We start from the raw sequence: 17,385 nt of genomic DNA on the forward strand, positions 1-17,385 counted from the left end.
AAAATAGAAAATTTTCACTTTCAAAATTTTTTTAAATTGTTTTTAACTTTTAGTTTTTTTTTCTTCTCTTCTTCAAATCACCACCTTATTTTATATTACTAAACAAAACATAAAAGTAAAAGTTATCAAACACATTTATTATTTTTTATTTTTAAAAACAAAAAACAAAAATAGTTATCAAACATATTTTTATTTTTTAAAAATAAAAAACAAAAATGAAAATAATATTTCTATTTTTGTGTTTAAAAAATTCAAAAACAAAAATTTTACCAAACACAACCATAATAAATTAAATATTTATTTTTCGAAAATTTTGGATTTAATTAATTGGTAGAATTAATTAAATATCTTTATTTGAGTGGGAGATTGTTGACCTAGGATTTGGCCAACTGACACGGAGTCAGAATATGCTTGATATGAATGAATGTGTAGAGAAGAACGTAATGACGAAAAGTAATAACAACACGATATTTTTATAGTGGTTCGGCCCCAGGATCTGGTAATAACCTACATCCACTTAGATTGTTATTGATATGAGAACCAAAGGAGTGATCAAAGAACAAGGGTTCAATGAGTTTCACTAACCTCTCAAGAACAATACAATATCACTAGGAGAATTACTTTAGTCTCAAATGATTCAAAAGCCAAAAGTCCCTTCCTTGAGCTATCTTTTGCTATTTATAGGCTCAAGGGGGATTACAAAAGATTGTTACAGATATTCTTTCCTGAATCATCGGATACTCAGGAGATTGTGTGAGTTAAATTCGGTATTTACAAAGATCTTCTCATTAATGTTGTTTTGTATGCGGAACTACCGACCAGACTGGTCGCAGGTAAGACTAGGCTGCTTACTGCTTCTAATGCGTCTTCTGGTCGATACTCTAGCAGAGCTTTTCCAGGTGTCAGCCACGTGTCCAGGGATCACTTGCCACGTCATCAATGCTAATTTTTTGGATAACATTTGCCTCCCAAGTTTATTTATCACGAGCAATAAATAAACTTTTGAACGAACGACTCTTCGGTAATCCCGCCTTACGTGTCAGAACCCTTCGTGTGTTCTTGGAAAAAGTAACCTACTTCTGTCTAATCACGTCTTTTTGGTTCCCCAGGAATAATTTGACGGCCATTCCGCTTCCCTTTTTAATGCCACAGACAAACTTATATAATACCTTCGAAATCTTCCTTTTCTTTTTACGCACGCCATTGTCTTCACAAGAAACCCTAGAAGCCAGAGCTTTAATCGTCCCCAGAGACCGTTTCTTCTGTACTTCCAAGGCTCAGACCGAGAGTTCCTTGTTCTCCGAAGGCCCTTTTTCCATCTCCACGATCATTTTCTTGGTAAGTTTTCGAATTCTTATGCTTCAAATTTTCGTGGTGCATGCTTCTGTATGTTGACTGTATGAGTTTATCTGTTTCTGGTTCAAGATGCTTGTGAGTAGAATGTTTTGTAGGCAAAAAAGGGTTACGAGTTAGTTTAATAGTCAGGATCATACTTTTAGGACGTAAGATCGAAGTAAAAATTCGATCTTTAGGCTAGTTGGAAAATAGGTTTTTCCCGTCCTAAGGGGAGTTGAAAAAGCTTTTTTGAAAAACTTTTTACTTTCACCCTTTGATCCGTCTTTCAAATTGTTCGTATGGAACACTTAGCTTTTTGTTAGAATGCTGTTGTATAAAAGCTTGGCTTTTATACTCGACCAGCGTCATTCTAAGAAGCCTTTGAAATTTCTTTATCCTCACCTCCCCATTCTTCTGTTTGCAGACATTGATGCCAGATTTGTGGGGAGGTGAACGGCCCATCGACAACGACCTTCTCGCCCAGCTACTCGAGGGCGAAGAACAACCGGCCGACCGAGTTCACGAGATTCCCTTCTCACGATCCTCTACTAGACCTCGTCCTTCTCCTCCTCAAATGGCCCGTTCCAAATCCGTAGGCAAGAAAAGACCTGAGTCTGAAAACAGTCCAAACCTTCCTCCCCAGCCTGATTCGCAGGCTAGGGCTCCCTTGACCAGTGGTCGAGAAAATCCTATTCCTGACCCTAATATCCAAACCATGGCCCGCCCTCGCCATCAGAATTTGCCTGATGTCAAGTGGTATACTTCTCTGAACAGCTCAGTGACCATGCGGATGGTTGCTAACTACTTCAGGAAATACCCTCTTACAGGGGTTTCCATTACAATTCCTGCCGCAGACCAAAGGGCTAACCTCCCTGGGGGCGTATATAGTGCCTGGTCTCGGTATCACTTAGAGGCGGGGGCTTACCTCCCTCTACATCCTTTTTATGAGGGGGTGGCCAATTATTTCAGTGTCGCCCCTTTCCAAATTACTCCAAATGGATATAGAATGCTGGCCGCACTCTATATCCTGTATAAACTCAAGAAATGGCCAGAACCTACCCCTCATGAGGTCAACTATCTTTTTGACCTTAAATCCAACCCGCAACAATATGGAACGGGTTTCTTCCACTTCTGTCACCAGGAGACCAACCGGACGTTCCTGAGTGACACCACGCATATATCGAACGTGGGGCAGTACACTAAGATGTACTTCCTTACACCGGACATAACCAGCAACAACCTGGCCTTCGCTCGAGGAGGTAAGTGCCTGCCTTTGACTGGTCGATACTTTTAATCGAGGTGTCTCCTTTCATTTTTCTCAAACTGTAATCTGTCTTTCAGGCCCATGGTTACGTCCGACCCCAACACCAGACATGGTGTTGAGGTCCAATAGACTGGCCAGGATGACAGACACAGAAAAAAGCGTCAAGTCCCTGGTTACCGATGAAAACTTGAGGCTGTCTGGCCTCCTGGCTCCTCGACATGAAATGAGAGGGTCCGTGGTAGACGATGCCACTGCCGAGGGGGTTCCCGAGCAGCAACCTCCAGCGTCCCCTCCTCGGAGGAGGCCAACGGGGGTTACAATCAGGGAGCCCACGGGCAATCCTTCCGCAGAAAGGCCTTCTGCTCCCCAAGGCAAGGGGAAACAAAAAGCCAAAGAGCCAGTTGTGGACTTGGGGGAATCTTCTGATGAGAACGGTAAAATTATTTTACTTTTAAATAGTTTTCCAATTCCCTGTCATTTGTTTGACGGGGAAGGCAACTTTACATATACTCCAAATTTAGGGCCAGAGTTCTTCATGCCAGATAATGAGTGTATGACTAATAGAGTCAATAGTATACCAACCAGTAGTTGTAGCTGGGGTACTAACTTTTTGACCTTCTTTTTCCTTTTGATAGATAGTCTTCATCTGCTCTTATCTTTACCCTTTTGCATGCTTTTTTGTGTGTGCAGATATGGCCACTCCCAACGTCTTCGATTTATACAATGCTGAGGAGGAAGAAGAAGTTCCTCAGCTCCGAAGGAAGTCATCGCGGAGACAAACTGGCGAAACAAGCCAGAGACCGACCAAGAAAAGTCGAACAGAGGATCCTCCCAGGGACGTGCCAGCTGGGCAAACTTCTATTCATCCTCCGGCCCCTGCCGAGAAAGAGACTCCTCCCGCTCCAAAGATCCCTCCTCCGGCTCCAAAGAACCCTCCTCCGGCTGCACCCAGTAGGGAACAAGATAGGCGGGAAGAGACCCTTGGGGCCAAACTCTCGGGCTGTGCCGTACGAGTAGCAAAAGATCGCATTGCGTTCATCGGGAAAAATGACCGCGTCAAGGATGCAATGGTTGAGGCAGAAAATATGACGGTCGACCTGATCCTGAACAGGACCTTGAACGAAATAGCCAGCGTAAGTACTTCTTTAATCCTTTTGGCCTTAGTCTTTTAGTCTTTGCCACATGTTCTAACTCTTATCCTTTGTCTTCAGGCTTTGCTGTCTGCCACCACTGCTCGCACCCGCACCCAAGCCACCATCGAGCAGGCTAGGGCAAAGGCCATTGAGGGGTACCAAGTGAAGGCAACCGAGGAGCTTTTGGCTGTAGAGGCCAGGCATGCCAAGGAGTTGGAGGCGATGGTCCAACAGAGGGAGGCTGCGGTGACAAAGTTGTCGGAGGCTGAAGCTGTAAAAGAAGCTGCGATAAAGACGAGGCAGGACTATCAAGATGCCAGCCGCACCCACCTTCGCGAAATCAGAAGATTGGAAGAGGTGCTTAAGCCCAAGGACGAGGCCATCGCCACTCTTGAGGGCAAAGTAAAGCAGCTGGAGCTCGACAACTCCAAAAATCTGGAAAGGTATAAGAGGACGACGCTCCGATGTTTCTACAACTTCTGGAAACACAATCAAGGGGCCGACTTCAGCTATCTTTCAGAGGATGTCAGGGCTGTCGAGCTGGCTCGCTGCACTGCCCAACTAGCTAAAGAGGAGGCAAGAGCGAGGATCCCTGCTTCCCCAAGCCTGGCTGGTGCTGAAGAAGAAGAAGGGGCTGTTGAGGATGTTGTCAACCAGAATGCCGCTAATGACCCTCCGGCCCCAAATGCCTCTTGAGCTTTTCCATTATTTTTTCTTTCTTTTTGATTACACGACCCACGGGTCATGATGTAAAGACAATATTTTTATTTTAAACTTTGCTACACAGGCAGTAAATCTTTTTCTTTTACTTGAACAATTACATCCAAGCAGTGATGCTTGCAGTGTAAAAGGTTGGATGATGCTATAATATTTTCATTTATTATAACATTTGTCCGTATGACCGAACTTAGCATAGTACTTTGGCATGATTTAACAAAATATAAATTTTGAAAAATACTCTAAATACCTTAGCATGCTTTCACTCATTTTGCTCGTGTGTTTACATACTTCATGGTATGCTTTGCTATCGATGTGCCTTATATGCCCCCCAAGTGATCGATGAGCTTTAGGTCCTTGGTCACTTGCCTTGACCATGACCTGTCCGAACATTCCTGTTCGTGTGTAAAAATAATACTTGTAATACAGCAAAACAACACATGTAATGAACAAATACTTGCAAATATAAATTGATAAAGGTTGGCAAGAATGACTGGCTGCGCACAGTCCCTTATAATCTCGTATTAAAAATGGACTAAACATGTCTTTACGAGTGATTCTGAAATAGAATCTTACATATACGAGCGATTAGCCATATAGCGTGGCTAACCCTCTTTGCTAAACTTGTAAAAAGAAAAATTAATACAAGCCTGTCCTTTAAAAAGGACTGTTCACTGATAATATTTGCGCAGGTGTTCTCCATTCCAATAACGCGGAATGAGATCTCCGTTTAAGCGTGCAAGTTTATAGGTGCCCGGATGAAGGACTTCTTCAATTTGGTAAGGTCCTTCCCAATTAGGTCCAATCACTCCAGCAGTAGGGTCGCGGGTATTTAAGAAAACTCGTCGTAGCACCAAGTCTCCAACGTTGAATTTTCTTTCTTTAAGTTTGGAGTTAAAGTACCGAGCGACTTTTTGTTGGTATGTAGCAACTCGGAGTTGGGCCTTCTCCCGTATTTCGTTAATTGAGTCTAGGGATTCCATCATCAGTTGGCTGTTCTGGTCCTGGTCGTATGTTAGACGTCGATGTGAGGGGGGATCTAATTCGACAGGCAACATCGCCTCATATCCGCAGGCCAAGGAAAATGGGGTATGTCCTGTCACTGTTCGGTGAGACGTTCTATACAACCAGAGGACTTCAGGCAATTGCTCTGGCCACGCTCCCTTAGCTTCTTCGAGCCTCTTCTTCAGGGTGTCTTTAAGAGTTTTATTCACGGCTTCGACCTGCCCATTCGCCTGGGGGTGTGCAACTAAAGAAAAGCTTTTAATGACTCCATGTATTTTGCAGAAATCGGTGAATAAGTCGCTGTCAAACTGGGTTCCGTTGTCTGAAACTATCTTCCTAGGCAAACCATATCGACAGACAATGTTCTTGATAACGAAGTCAAGGATTTTCTTGGTCGTGATGGTAGCGAGCGGTTTAGCTTCGGCCCATTTGGTGAAGTAATCGACTGCTACGACTGCGTACTTTACTCCGCCTTTCCCTGTAGGTAGAGATCCAATCAAATCTATCTCCCATACTGCAAAAGGCCAAGAACTTTGCATCTATTTTAATTCGTTTGGAGCTGCTCATGGAATCTTGGAGAATCTTTGACATTTATCACATCTTCGTACAAACTCCATCGAATCCTCGTTCATAGTTGGCCAGAAGTAGCCTTGCCTTAGAATCTTCTTTGCCAAACTTTTCCCCCTAGCGTGATCCCCGCAGAAGCCTCCATGCACCTCTTTCATGAGTTCCTTAGCTTTTTCTGGTGTAACGCACCTGAGTAGTGGCATTGAATATCCTCTTCGGTACATAACACCATCGACCAGTATGTACCTAGCAGCTCGCCTTTGTAGAGTTCTGGCTTTGTTTCTATCTGTTGGTAGCGTACCATTTGTCAGATACTCCAAAGAAGGTGCCATCCATGTATCTTCCATCCGTATCTCCATACTGGATTCGATTATTTGAATGCTTGGCTCACTCAGTCTCTCTACTGGCACGATGTTCAAAGTGTCAGCATCCTTCCCGCTCGCGAGTTTGGCTAAGGCATCTGCGTTTGAATTCTGATCTCGCGGGATTTGCTGGAGGGTGTACTTCGTGAACTGGGCTAGCAGGTCTTTTGTTTTATTTAAGTAGGCCATCATTTTCAAGCCTCACGCTTGATATTCTCCTAGGACCTGATTCACCACCAACTGTGAGTCACTGTAGATATCAAGCGTCTTTATGCTCATATCCTTTGCCATCCTCAATCCAGCGAGGAGTGCTTCGTATTCTACTTCATTATTTGACACCGTGAAGTCGAACCTGATGGCGCAGTGAAATCGATGCCCTTCTGGCGTTATCAATATCACTCTAGCTCCAGCGTGGGCTTCATTGGAGGACCCATCCGTAAATAACTTCCATGAAGGAGCATTGTCTTGAGGCTCAGGCACTTCAGGCTATTCGCATTGCTCGCTATCTGGGAGTTCGGTGAACTCTGCAATAACGTCGGCTAAGACTTGTCCCTTGACTGCTGCTCGCGGTGAATAGGTTATATCGAACTTCCCTAGTTCGACTGCCCATTTTAATAATCGTCCAGCTACTTCTGGTTTTTGGAGGACTTGTCGAAGGGGCTAGTCAGTTAGAATTGTAATAGGATGAGCTTGAAAGTAGGGGCGTAGCTTCCTAGAGGCTAGGATTAAGCAATATGCTAACCTCTCGATTGGTGGATATCTCAATTCTGCCCCGATCACCTTCCTCCTCTCGCACTAGTACCGCGCTAGCAACAACTTCAGTAATCGCCAGGTAAATAAACAAAGTTTCTCCTTCAATTGGCTTTGATAAGATGGGAGGCTGTGCCATATGGGCTTTCAAGGCCTGGAATGCTTGCTCGCAGTCTCCCGTCCATTCAAACTTCTTATTTCCTCTAAGTAGATTGAAAAAAGGGACACACTTGTCTGTTGATTTTGAAATGAATCTACTTAGGGCTGCGATTCTTCCAGTTAAACTTTGTACATCCTTGATCCTTTCTGGCGACTTCATGTCGATCAGGGCTTTTATCTTGTCAGGGTTGGCCTCGATTCCTCTTGAATTTACAATGAACCCCAAAAACTTCCCTGATCAAACTCCGAAGGAACATTTGAGGGGGTTTAACTTCATCTGGTATTTGTTTAATACACTAAAGCACTCTTGTAAATCCCTCACATGTCCTTATGCCCTCTTAGACTTTACCAGCATGTCGTCCACGTATACCTCCATGTTTACTCCGATTAGCTCCTTAAACATGTGGTTGACTAGCCGTTGGTAAGTCGCACCTGCGTTTTTCAGTCCGAAGGGCATTACTTTGTAACAGTATAAGCCCGTATCGGTCCAAAAGCTGGTGTGATCCTCGTCAGGGGGGTGCATGCTAATCTGGTTGTAGCCTGAATATGCATCCATGAACGAGAGGATCTCGTGTCCTGCAGTGGCATCGACCAGCTGGTCGATTCTTGGGAGTGGGAAGCAGTCTTTTGGGCAGGCTTTATTGAGGTCTGTAAAATCCACACAGGTCTGCCACTTGCCGTTAGGCTTGGGAACCAGCACCGGATTGGAGACCCACGATGGATAAAATGCCACCCTAATGAACCCATTCTCCTTTAGTTTTTCGACTTCTTCTTTTAAGGCTCTTGATCTATCTTTATCGAACAGCCTTCTCTTTTGTTGCACGGGTGGGAAGGTCTTGTCTATATTCAGGACATGGCTGATAACTGCGGGATCTATCCCAGCCATGTCTTTATGTGACCAGGCGAAAACCTCCTGGTTCTTTCGCAAAAATTCCACCAGTGCGTTCTTCGTGGTAGGCTCTAAGTTTTTCCTAACCTTTACGACTTTGGTCGGGTCTTCTTTGTCGAGTTGGACCTCCTCCAGGTCCTCGACGGGTCCAACATTTTCTTCAAAATCCCCAAAGCGAGGATCAAAATCTCTATCCTCACTTTGGGCAACACCTTATTTGGTGACTTCATCACCAGATTGGGCTTGTGTATCAATTGCCATCTGCAACCTATCTGAGGCAGCGCTCTTCGACGTTCCACTCTTCGCCTTTGTGATTGAGGCGTTGTAGCACTCCCTGGCTTCCCTCTGATTTCCCAACACGCGTCCTACCCCCGCGTCTGTTGGGAATTTCATGGCCAAGTGCCACATAGAGATGACGGCCCGCAGATCAACCATTATGGGCCTTCCAATAACGACATTGTACGCCGAGGGACAATCGACCACTAAAAAAGTGGCGAGTAATGTCCTTGTTGCAGGTATTGTACCTGTCGTTACTGGGAGCTTGATCAATCCGGCGGGGGCGAGTACTTCTCCAAAGAAGCCGTATATTATTTGGTTGCAGGGCTCCAAGTCCTTAATGGACAATTTCATGCGTTCCAGTGTTGATTTATATAGGATATTCACTGAACTTCCTGTATCGACCAGTACTCTCTTCACCATCATGTTGGCCATCTCGATGTCCACGACCAGCGGATCGGAATGTGGGAACCTGACGTGTTGGGCGTCGCCATCAGAGAAGGTTATCTCACCTTCCTCTGACCGAGCCTTTTTTGGTGCACGGTCCTCCACAGTCATCATCTCGATGTCTTGGTCGTGGCGCAGAGTCCGAGCATATCGTTCCCTGGCCTTTCCGCTATTCCCCGCGAGGTGCAGGCCTCCACAGATGGTTAAGAGTGTGCCAGTCACGGGGCAGGCTGTAAGGGTGGCGAGTGTTGGCGCGTGGGCGCTTGCTCGTTGCCACCCGGAGCTTCTCGTTGGGAATTTCCCGAGGCCCGTACGTATCTTCTCAAGTGTCCTTGTCTAATAAGGAACTTGATTTTGTCTTTCAACTGGTTGCATTCATTGGTGTCATGTCCGTAGTCGTTATGATAACGACAGAACTTGGTAGTGTCCCTCTTCGAAATATCCTTCCGAATGGGGCCAGGTTTTTTGTAAGGCACACTAGAACTTGTGGCCTAATAAACCTCTCCCCGAGACTCAACGAGGGCAATGTAGTTAGTGAACCGAGGTTCATAACGATTACCCTTGGCTCGTTTGTTGTCGGAGGTGAAAGGCTCGTTATACGGCCGTTTTCCACCATTCTTGCCATTTCCGTTGCCTTTACCGTTGCCATTAGGTTTGGAACCATTGGCGGCTTTGGCAGGTTCAGAAGCCTTCTTATCCTTGCTTTAGGGCTTTCCGTCATCAGCGATGGCTTCTTCGAGCTTGATGTAGCGATCAGCCCGGTCCAAAAATTCTTGGGTAGTTCTCACTCCTTCCTTTCGGAGACTTTTCTAGAGGGGAGAACGACGTTTTACCCCTGCGGTAATGGCCATCATTTTGCCTTCATCCCCCACTATTTTTGCTCCAGCCACCGCTCGCATAAAGCACTGGATGTAGTTCTTTACTGACTCCCCATCTTGCTGGTGAATTTTGACCAGCTGGTTTGCTTCGGTTGGATGCACACGACCTGCATAGAATTGTCCGTAAAACTCCCTTACGAACATTTCCCAGGAAACTATGCTTGCAGGAGGGAACTTAAAAAACCATTCCTGCACAACTTCAGAAAGTGTTGCAGGGAAGATCCTGCACTGAGCGTCTTCGGACACTTTCTGAATGTCCATTTGAATTTCAAACTTGTTGACATGAGACACTGGGTCTCCATACCCGTCAAAGTTTGGGAGTGTAGGCACTTTTAACTTTCTTGGAGTTTTGGCATTAGCTATCCTCTGTACGAAAGGAGTGCCCTTCCTCCTATCGTGGTCGATGTAAGATGTCCTTCCCCCGACTAGCTGTTGCACTGCCTGGTTGAGGGCGTCTATCTGGGCCTATACAGCGGTAGTAATCGTTGTGGCCTCTGTCGCTGGGGGACGTTCTCGCCATGCCACTCGCGGCTATCGTTAATTACGTCACGCAAATCCTCGTCTCTTCTCCGCTGCTCGCTACCCCCGAGCCGGTTGAAGACATTATTTTGTTTGGGCTGCCCCCCAGCATCCCATCTATTGGGTTGGTCATCTTGAGGTACCTGGCTCCTGCCTTTACCTCTTTCTTCATTCCTTCAGCCAGCGTCCCCCTTGCCTAAGTCAGCCTCATTATATCCATGGCCATCTCTGAACCTCGACTGGCTATGGTAGGATCGACTGTTCCCTCGATTTCCATTCCTGGCTGAAACATCCCGAGCGTTAGAGGGCGACCTGCGCTGGTCGTGGTGTCCCCGTGCATCATCGTGCCGTGGGGGACCACAGACCGCAGAGCCTAACTATGAGTCCCTCTTGTTACCAGGGGGATACTGACCTCTGTTCGGTAGGTTTGGCTCATCACCCTTACGGCGTCTAGGACTGCGAGGCTGCGGGGGAATACCCCGAGCAGCTTGGGATGGTGGCTGTGCCTCACGGTCCAGCGGGACGTTGTCATGGGGCGCTTGAGGCTGCTCGGACCTTTGTGGACTTGAACGCTGGATCGGTGGGCTTGGATTAGGACCCCTCTGGGGTGGCCCATTGCCAGGTTGGTCAGGTTGCGAAACAGGTGTGGCCTGATTCCTTGCCAGCTGCAAGGCCGCCTCGAGGGCTGCCATGGATTCACTCTGGCGGCGGTCCATCTCCGCCTGCCTTTCGCTTAGTTCCGCGCGTTGCCGTTCAATCTCCTGCTGCTGCCGTGCCACAACTCCGGCAGCAGTCTCCTGACTGGCTCTCAGATTAGCCAGCTCTTCCTGCAACGTGCCCAGGGTACTCTTCAGCGTTGCATCATCCATTTCTTCCTCCTCAAAGTCTAGATGTGGCTCATCCTCTGCCACGCTTGCAGGGGGAGGAGGAGGTGGATTTGATGGCAGCAGCGGCCGCCTGTCCAGCTTTCCTTCCAGTTTTCGCCATTAGTTTTCTCAGCAATGATTAATCAAGCTCTCAATGAAAGCACCAGAATGTTGACCCAGGATTTGGCCAACTGACACGGAGTCAGAATATGCTTGATATGAATGAATGTGTAGAGAAGAACGTAATGACGAAAAGTAATAACAACACGATATTTTTATAGTGGTTCGGCCCCAAGATCTGGTAATAACCTACGTCCACTTAGATTGTTATTGATATGAGAACCAAAGGAGTGATCAAAGAACAAGGGTTCAATGAGTTTCACTAACCTCTCAAGAACAATACAATATCACTAGGAGAATTACTTTAGTCTCAAATGATTCAAAAGCCAAAAGTCCCTTCCTTGAGCTATCTTTTGCTATTTATAGGCTCAAGGGGGACTAGAAAAGATTGTTACGGATATTCTTTCCTGAATCATTGGATACTCAGGAGATTGTGTGAGTTAAATTCGGGATTTACAAAGATCTTCTCATTAATGTTGTTTTGTATGTGGAACTACCGACCAGACTGGTCGCAGGTAAGACTAGGCTGCTTACTGCTTCTAATGCGTCTTCTGGTCGATGCTCTAGCAGAGCTTTTCCAAGTGTCAGCCACGTGTCCAGGGATCACTTGCCACGTCATCAATGCTAATTTTTTAGATAACAGAGATAGTAATCTGTTAAGTTCAAATTGGATTTGAATTTAAAATATTAATATTTATTCAAATAATTAATTATATTTGATAATTAATTTAAATTTGAATTAGTTATCAGGTTTTTAGATCTTATGTGACAAAATAGTTTGAATAAATAATTAAATAAAAATTGAAAAAACAACATCCCTAAAATTAGGGAGGCTACACATGCACACACAGTTGGTGTGTAGGGCAATTTTCAGGGATGGAATTTTTATTTTTATTTATTTAATTAATTAATTAATGGATAATTCAAAAATTGGTTTTTTGATTTTTTTTCATTAATAGAATAATTAATTAATTAAAAAGTAAATTGTAAATTGGTTACAGATTTAATTTTTAAAAATTTGAATATTTTCTTTTAAGTATGGGAATATTTTCTTTTAAGTATGACTAATCAGAAAAATATTCAAAGAAGTGAGACAACTCAGACTATTCGCTCTGTGAAAAATAGAACCATAGTTTTCTCTCCCTGAAAATAAAGAACCAATTCTCAAGCCTATTCTCTTGATCTCATGAGTTGAGTACATCATGTAGAATCACAAATAAACTATCATTCATTCTCTAAGCGCCCACACATTTCTTGAGGTGTAGAGAACACTTTGGAAGATCTTGGTGTGAGTACGTGGGAGCGGCTTGGATAGGAAGATCGTTCTAAATACGAAAAGATAGTGAGGACACTTGATAGGCTTCAAGAGGTATGATTTCTATTATTATCTTTCTTATGATTAATGTATGTACATTAATGGATCTGCATATTTAAAGGTAGTTTAAATATGTTACAAATATTTTGTTGTACACTGGGCCAACCCCACCACCATCTCGCTGCGTATTAGGAAACTCGTTCCTAACAAGAGCACCAAAGAAGGCTTGAATAGAGGAGGAACTAATAACCTTCTCTGAAGACGATGCCTAGCACATACGATTCCCACACTCCGATCCTCTGGTCGTGGACGTGCAAATTGCCAACATGATGGTGAAGAGGGTGTTGGTTAACACAGGAAGCTCAGTCAACATTATATACAAGTCTTCACTGGAGAGAATGAAGTTGTTCGTCAAGGACCTGGAGCCATGCAACCAAACCATCTATGGTTTTTCTGGCGAAGGGCTCACTCCAACTGGGTCGATTAGGCTTCCAGTTACAACAGGTACTGCACCTGCTAACCGGACATTACTCACTACTTTCATAGTAGTTGATTGTCCTTCGGCATATAATGCTGTAATTGGGAGACCAGTTCAGGTTGACCTGCGAGCCTTCACTTCAATATGGCACCTTGCCATGAAATTCCCAACAGATGCAGGGGTAGGATGCGTGTTGGGAAATCAGCAGGAACCAAGGGAGTGCTACAACGCCTCGATAACTAAGGCAAAGAAAGGTGTATCGAGGGAGGTTCCCGGAAAAGGGTTGCAAATGGCAGTTGATGTACAAACCCAATCAAGTGATAATGTCACCAAATAGGGCGTTGCCCAAAGTGAGGATAGAGACTTAGATCCTTGCTTTGGGGATTTCGAGGAAGAGATAGGACCCATCGAGGACCTTGGAGAGGTCCAACTCAATGAAGAAAATCTGACCAAGGTTGTGAAAGTCTGTAAAAACTTAGAGACAACAACAAAACAAGCACTGGTGGAATTTTTGAAGGAAAACCAGGAGGTCTTTGCCTGGTCGCATAAAGACATGGTTGGAATAGACCCTGCAGTCATTAGCCATGCCCTTAATATAGACAAAATTTTTCCGCTGGTACAACAAAAAAGGAGGCTGCTCGACAAAGATAGATCAAAGGCCTTGAAAGAAGAAGTCGAGAAGCTTAAGGAGAATGGATTCATCAAGGTAGCGTTTTATCCATCGTGGGTCTTTAATCCCGTGCTAGTTCCCAAGCTGAATGGAAAATGGCGAACATGCGTGGATTTCACAGACCTCAATAAAGACTGCCCTAAGGATTGTTTCCCCATCCCAGGATCAACCAACTGGTCGATGCCACTGCAGGACATGAGATTCTCTCTTTCATGGATGCATACTCCGGGTATAATCAGATTAGTATGCATCCTCCTAATGAGGATCACACTAGCTTTCAGACTGACACATGGATCTACTGTTACAAAGTAATGCCCTTCGGTTTGAAAAATGCTAGTGGAACTTACCAGCGACTGGTCAACCACATGTTTAGGGGGCTGATCGGCACAAACATGGAGGTCTATATCGACGACATGCTAGTTAAGTCGAAGAAGGTAGAAGGGCATATAAATGATTTGCAAGAGTGCTTCAACGTCTTGAACAAATATCAGATGACGCTGAATCCCCTTAAGTGCTCCTTTGGGGTAGGATCAGGGAAGTTCTTGGGATTTATAGTAAACTCGAGAGGAATTGAGGATAATCCTGAGAATATCAAAGCCTTGGTCGATATGAAATCGCTAGCAAAGATCAAGGATGTTCAAAGTGTGACTGGAAGAATTGCTGCTCTGAGTAGATTTATTTCCAAATCAACGGACAAGTGCGTCCCATTTTTTAATCTACTTAGAGGCAACAAGAAATTTGAATGGACGGAGGAGTGCGAGTAGGCTTTCCAAGCATTGAAGACTCACATGGCGAAACCATCCATTCTATCGAAGCCGGTCGATAAGGAAACGTTATTTGTCTACTTGACGATCACAGAATACGCTGCTAGTGTTGTCTTTGTAAGAGAAGAAGAAGGCGTGCATAAGGCTGTTTATTATGTAAGCAAAAGGCTAATTGGAGCGGAGCTGCGGTATCCACCTATTGAAAAGTTAGCCTGTTGCTTAATTTTAGCCTCTAGGAAGCTGCGTCCTTACATTCAAGCTCACCCAATCATGATTTTATCTGACTAGCCTCTACGGCAAGTTGTTCAAAAGCCAGAAGCCGTAGGAAGATTATTGAAATGGGCGGTCGAACTCGGGCAGTTCGATATCTCTTACTTGCCACGAACAGCAATAAAAGGGCAAGCCCTAGCTGACTTCATCGCCGATTTCACTGGGCTCCCAGATAACGACCAGTCAAAAACACCTGAAGAGCCCGAGCCTCAAAACCGAGCTCCCTCGTGGAAGTTATTGATAGATGGTTCTTCTAATGAGTGCCACGTAGGAGTAGGAGTGATTTTGATAACACCTGAAGGGCATCGATTTCACTGCGCAATCAGGTTTGACTTTACTATTTCTAACAAGGAAGTCGAATATGAAGCATTGCTCGCTGGGTTACGATTGGCCAGAGACATGAACATAAAGGCACTTGACATCTACAGTGACTCTCAGCTGGTGGTAAATCAATTCATGGAAGAATACCAGGCCTGAGGTTTAAAGATGGTTGCTTACTTAAACAAAACAAAGGATCTATTAACGCAGTTTGGCAAGTACACCCTTCAGCAAGTACCTCGGGACCAGAATTCAAATGCTGATGCTTTGGCCAAGTTAGCAAGTGCGAATGATGCTGATACTCTGAGCATAGTGCCAGTTGAACAACTGTATGAGCCAAGCATCCAAACAGAGGAGACTGCTTTGGTGATCCAGGTGGCAGATACCTGGATGGCACCATACATAGAGTATCTGAGACAATGCATGCTACCAACGGACAGAAACAAAGCCAGGACCCTTCAGCGACAGGCCGCTTGGTATATCATGGTCGATGGAATCTTGTACCGAAGGGGATACTCGATGCCACTCCTCAGATGTATTTCAAAAGAGAAGGCCAAAGAATTGATGAAAGAGGTACACGATGGCTTTTGTGGGGACCACGCTGGGGGGCAAAGCTTATCAAAAAATATCCTGAGGCAAGGGTACTTTTGGCCAACGATGAATGAAGACTCGATGGAATTTTTGCGGTGGTACGACAAGTGCCTGAGGTTCTCTAAAATCCCACGAGCAGCCCCTAATGAGCTGAAACAAATGCAAAGTCCATGGCCGTTCGCAGTCTGGGGTATATAATTGATTGGATCTCTACCCACAGGAAAGGGCGACACATGTATGCTGTGGTTGCTGTCGATTACTTCACTAAATGAGCCGAAGTCGAGCCACTCGCAACCATAACGACCCAGAAAGTGCTGGATTTTGTGATCAAAAACATCATATGTCGCTATGGATTGCCGAGGAAAATCATCTCAGATAACGGCACGCAGTTTGATAGTGATCTGTTCACGGATTTTTGCAAATGACATGGAATTATCAAGAGCTTTTCCTCAGTCATTCATCCCCAAGAAAATGGACAAGTCAAAGCAGTCAATAAAATGCTAAAGGATACTCTGAAGAAAAGACTTGAAGAAGCTAAGGGGGCATGGCTAGAACAACTGCTTGAAGTCCTTTGGTCGTACACAACTTCCCACCTTACAGCAAAAGGCCATACCCCATTTTCCTTGGCTTATGGGTATGAGGCTATGTTGCCTGTTGAGTTAGATTCGCCTTCGCATCACAGAATAATGTACGATCAAGGCTCTAACAACCAACTATTGATGGAGTCCCTGGACTTAATCGATGAGAAGCGTGAGCAAGCCCAACTCTGAGTAGCGGCTTACCAGCAAAAAGTCGCCCAGTATTTCAATTCTAAAGTGCATGAAAGGAAATTCAATGTTGGAGATCTAAAGTGCGTGAAAGGAAATTCAATGTCGGAGATCTAGTACTCAGACCTAATTGGGAAGGAGCGTACTAGATTGAAGAAGCCCTCCATCCAGGCACCTACAAACTTGCTCGCTTAAATGGAGATCTCATTCCTCACTATTGGAATGGAGAACACCTGCGCAAGTACTATCAATAAACAGTTCTTCTTAAAGAATTGGCTTGTATTAATTTTATTTTTTACAAGTTGTGAAAAAGGGTTGGTCATTTTATGTGACTAATCGCTTATAAGTGTAAGATCTTATTGACCACTCGTACAGACATGTTTTGTCCATTAATTACGAGAAATATAAGGGACTGAGCGCACCCAGTCATTCTTGCCAATTATTGTATTTATTACAAGTATTTTCTCATTACGTGTATTGTTTTGTTGTTTATTGTTTTAATTCCTTTGCTCCAAGCAGTAATGTTCGAACAAGTTTTGATCAAGGAAAGTGACTAAGGACCTAAAACTCCTCAATCACTTGGGGGGCATATAAGGCATCTAGTAAGCAAAGCATATCGAAAGGTATGTAAACACATGAGCAAAATAAGTGAAAGCATGCTAAGGGACTTAGAGTATTTTTCAAAATTTTGTTACTTTGTTAAATCAATCCAAAGTATTATGCTATGTTTGGTCATGCGAACAGATATCAAAATGAATTCTTTTACACCGCGATCAGTGACTGCTCTGATGTAATTGTTTAATAAAAATAGAAAAGCTACCTGTACAGTAATAAAAGTTAAAACATAAAATTGTTTTTACATCATGACCCGTAGGTCATATAATTCAAAAATAAAAAGATAGAATTATGAAGTAGTCGGGGGGTC

The sequence above is a fragment of the Humulus lupulus genome, chromosome X (assembly GCF_963169125.1).
Source record: "Humulus lupulus chromosome X, drHumLupu1.1, whole genome shotgun sequence".
Classification (NCBI taxonomy): Eukaryota; Viridiplantae; Streptophyta; class Magnoliopsida; order Rosales; family Cannabaceae; genus Humulus; species Humulus lupulus.